Raw genomic sequence first — 5115 nt, 5'->3', positions numbered from 1 at the left:
ATTCAAATATTCTCACTTCTAGAATGTGCTTGATTGTTTCCCACACTGATTATTCATCATATCCTTCTGGAAATGATGAACTTATGCATATGTTCTTTCTCCTGATTCATCCCCCAAATTCACTCCCAAAGCCTCAGCTCCATGCCCCCTCCTCCGTGAGGGCCTCCACAGTCGGCACAAGCAGGATTAGTCACCCTCTCTTCAGTGTTCCTCTTATGTCTTATATGGACTTCTTTATTGCACTTTTCACTTTGTCCCAGAAATATGCTCCCTGCCTGCCCCTTGAACTCAGCTTTTTAGCTTTTCTTACTCACGCCTGTGTCTCCAGTGCGTGGTGGAGTGCCCAGTTCCGAATAGGTGCTATACGAAGGATAGTTTTATAAATGTAATGTGTTTCCCCAAAACAAGAAATGGCTCTTCTGTGTCTTTCGTCCTTGCCTGCCACTCCTTCTTCCCAGGCCCGTAGTGCTGTGGGGTCTCCCCAGTTGATAATTGAGTTAGATGTTCAATGCTGATTTCCCCAGAAGCAGAAATAACCCAGGTTGTACCACCAAAGATGCTTAGCTGATAGCAAGGCCAAAGGGTAAATTGGGATTGAGCTGGCACAATCTATTGCCCCCATCTACCTATCATGAAGGATAGTGCTTGGCTTGCAGGTAAAAGGTCAGAAATGGTGACTCCATGTATGTGCATATACACACTTGTATATGGGGTCATTCCCTTCAGCTCAATTTATTTATCTTTCAACTAATGCTTGTTCATTGTCTCTGTATTCCATACATTGGGCTAGGTGCTGGGAATACAATTTATACAGATAATGGAAAGGTCAGATAATGGTCCCTGCCCTCATGGAGCATACAGGTGACTCGGGGTACGGAGGGATATGACCATTGATTTTATTCTCTGACGAGTTATCCAGATCTGTCAGATCATGATTCCTCATTACTTATTGGCCAATAACCTCCACACTTCTCTTTGCCGCCACAGTCTCTGTTCTAGGCTCTTCCTTCAGGCTCAAGGTCAGATATAACAACTACATGTAGTGGCTGGGCTGCACCTCAGTGGCTCAAAAATGGCAAAGGAAACTATATTCATAGCTGATAACCAATATTTCCTGAGTGGTGCTCACACACCAGGCCATATGCATCTCCTCATGGACTGTACCATTTAATTATGACAATGAGCACTGAGGTAGATGCTCTCATCAAGCCTGCTTTGATACCAGAAATTGCTAATGACATTTAAATAGCTTAAGGAACCTTCCCAATATTGAACAGCTAGTAAATTGAGGGGATGGAATTAAGATCCAGACTGTTAGAACACAATGCCCTTATACACTCAACCATAACTACACTGCTGCCCTCAGTGCCAGTGGCAACAAAGGAGTCCAGCAAGTTGCATCCACGTCAGCTTATCTTTTGTAAAAATGTGTTTTATTGAAATGTAGTTAATTTACAATGTTGTGTTAATTTCTGTTGCATAACAAATTAATTCAATTATATATATATATGTATATATATACACACACACACACATTATTTTCCATATTCTTTTCCAGTATAGTTTATCACAGCATATTGAATATAGTTTCTTGTGATATATAGTAAGACCTTGTTGTTTATCCATTCTACATATAGTAGTTTGTGTCTGCAGCTGCTGCTGCTAAGTCACGTCAGTCGTGTCCGACTCTGTGCAACCCCATAGATGGCGGCCTACCAGGCTCCCCTCCCTGGGATTCTCCAGGCAAGCATACTGGAGTGGGTTGCCATTTCCTTCTCCAGTGCATGAAAGTGAAAAGTGAAAGTGAGGTTGCTCAGTCGCGTCCAATTCTTCGTGACCCCATGGACTGTAGCGTACCAGGCTCCTCCGTCCATGGGATTTCCCAGGCAAGAGTACTGCAGTGCGTTGCCATTGCCTTCTCCAAGTTTGTGTCTACTAATCCCAAATTCCCAATCCATTCCTCCTTACTCTCTCCTTGGCAACCACAAGTCTGTTCTCTGTATCTGGGAGTCTCTTTCTGTTTCATAGACCAGTTCGTTTGTGTCACATTTTAGATTTCAATTATAAGTGCTATCATATGGTATTTTTCTTTCTCATGTCAGTGCATCTTAATTATCAAAATAGTACACTTTTGAGAATGAAAGAAGGAACTATTAATAATTATCCTCAGGATAGCAGATATAAGCTGAGACTTTTATAAACAATTTCAGGGCTGTATCTTCAGGAATGTGTACAAATCACAGAAATGTAAAGTATTAGATACATTGGTTTCCTGAAATTCATAACTTACAAAATCTAGTGTTCTGCGTTTATAAGGCATAGCTTATGAAATCTGGTTTTCTTATAGTTCTAGGTACTTAAAGGCATCTAATGCTTAGGGAGACAAGTAAATTACAAAGTATACAAAAGGTCCACATATTATCTAGGACCAATTTTAACTGTTATTGGCACTCATGCCATTGAGTTAATGATAGAACCTATCATTAACTATAACGAGCTACAGGGCATTATGTTCTCTTTGTACTCACACCTCTCAATAGACAGTTTCATTCACTTATTCATTCATTCTTCACAATATTTATTAATCACTATATGCCCTTTCTGTGTGTATAGCTGCTGGAGATAAACAAGATAAATAAGTCATGGTACCTGGCCTCCTGGTTTTTGTAGTTAAAGTGAGGGAGACAGACATGTACTATGTACATGGTAACTACACTGGCATGATGTCCCCAGGCAAGAACTCCCTCTAAGCCTTTGGAGTTCTGAAAACACTAGCTATTTACCATCATAGATTTATGCCCCAAATTCAACATTTTAGAACACCAAAGTTTTATAACAATGTATAAATAAATATACAGACATTGGGGTAAAAAAAATAAGCAAATGATCAATATAATAAGGAATAAGTAACCTGTAGATGGATGGCAGCCATCATTTAAATCCTGAAATATATATTAAGCAAAATTAAGTGCAAAGAGTTATTCTGGGCCAGTAACCACTCAATTGAAAGAGTATTTCAGTTCAGTTCAGTTTAGTTCAGTCTCTCAGTCATGTCCGACTCTTTGCGACCCCATGAACTGAAGCACACCATGCCTCCCTGTCCATCACCAACTCCCAGAGTTCACTCAAACTCACATCCATCGAGTCAGTGATGCCATCCAGCCATCTCATCCTCTGTTGTCCCCTTCTCCTCCTACCCCTAATCCCTCCCAGCATCAGAGTCTTTTCCAATGAGTCAACTCTTCGCATCAGGTGGCCAAAGTACTGGAGTTTCAGCTTTAGTATCATTGCTTCCAAAGAACACCCAGGACTGATCTCCTTTAGAATGGATTGGTTGGATCTCCTTGCAGTCCAAGGGACTCTCAAGAGTCTTCTCCAACACCACAGTTCAAAAGCATCAATTCTTAGGCACTCAGCTTTCTTCACAGTCCAACTCTTATATCCATACATGACCACTGGAAAAATCATTGCCTTGACTAGGCGGACTTTTGTTGGCAAAGTTATGTCTCTGCTTTTCAATATGCTATCTAGGTTGGTCATAACTTTCCTTCCAAGGAGTAAGCATCTTTTAATTTCATGGCTGCAATCACCATCTGCAGAAGGGTTTGTAATTCTCATGACAATATTTTAGTGTAAACACTAAAATAGTTGGAGATTGAATGGCATTTTGAAAACAAGATGGAGCTCTGCTGCTGCTGCTGCTGCTAAGTTGCTTCAGTTGTGTCTGGCTCTGTGCGACCCCATAGACGGCAGCCCATCAGGCTCCCCTGTCCCTGGGATTCTCCAGGCAAGAACACTGGAGTGGGTTGCCATTTCCTTCTCCAATGCATGAAAGTAAAAAGTTAAAGTGAAATCGCTCAGTCGTGTCCGACTCTTAGTGACCCCATGGACTGCAGCCTACCAGAGTCCTCCATCCATGGGATTTTCCAGGCAAGAGTACTGGAGTGGAGTGCCATTGCCTTCTCCGAAGATGGAGCTCAGAGTTAGGCAAATCTGGATTTGAATCCAGTCTCTAAGTTACTTAAACTCTCTGAACCTCACTATTCTAATCTATGCGGTGAGGATAAAAATATCTTGCCTGTAGTGAATACTCTAATAGGAATGTAAAGAACCTACTGGGGAACTCAGTGAGGGAGGGGACTGGTTTCGTCATGTGTACTATTGAATTCCCAGCATGTTAGCCAGCAGCTCCACACAGCGAAATCTTGCAAGTTAACCAGAGAACATTGCTGGCAAAGGATGAATGCTCAATGTCTCATGACTATTTTTATTAATAATGCTTGCTGGTATTAGGGGTCAGGGCCGAGGCTGGGGCAGGCAGGTCACCATGCCCACAGTCTGATGGCACAGCTGGGCTTTCTGGAGGGTCAGTATGACATATGGACTATAGCAGGCACCTTATCACCCCAAATTTAAATGTCCTCAGGAGGTGAAGGACAGCTTTATCAACACCCCATTTTGGCAGTAAAAATCTGCTGTTTGACTCTCCTTATCAGCAGGGGCAGTGATATGTTCACATATTGATCCATTGTTTCACAAATGTTCTTTTAGAACCCAAATTCCAAGTCCAGAGCATCCCATGACTGAAGTCCTGTTCGTGTTGCTACCTACGTGGATAGCTAGACAAAAAAGCAATTGTTTCTATAAAACCTGTCCTGATTTTCACAATTTCCACAGTGAATTCAGTCATATTTACCAAGAGGACTCAAATGCTATGGGTAGAACTGGGGAAGAGGCCCTTATTTTTTCCCCAAAGCAAGTATGGGTCTTTGAACTAAATTTGGAGATAAACGTATTTTTTCAGTGAGCACTAAAGCATGTGCCCACTACTACATTAAGTTTTTTACGTTATCTAAACATCTTATTATCTCATTAAACTATCCATATAATTCTGGGAGATGAGTAATATGATTCTATCTTTACAGATGGGTACCAAGACCAGAATCAGCTGTGAATACATTACAAACTTCTTCACATGCTCTAAATAAAAATAACATCTACACTGATTTTACTTTGTCACCCATACAACTGTCTAAGAAGCTCTTTTGCCTTTATGAGATAAAGGTAATAAACTTCCAGTAAACATAGGCTTTACTAAGCTGTACTTTGGGCTGA

This window comes from Bos javanicus, chromosome 5 (assembly GCF_032452875.1).
Source record: "Bos javanicus breed banteng chromosome 5, ARS-OSU_banteng_1.0, whole genome shotgun sequence".
NCBI lineage: Eukaryota > Metazoa > Chordata > Mammalia > Artiodactyla > Bovidae > Bos > Bos javanicus.
The sequence above is the reverse complement of the archived record's forward strand: the minus strand, read 5'-3'. Positions refer to the sequence as shown.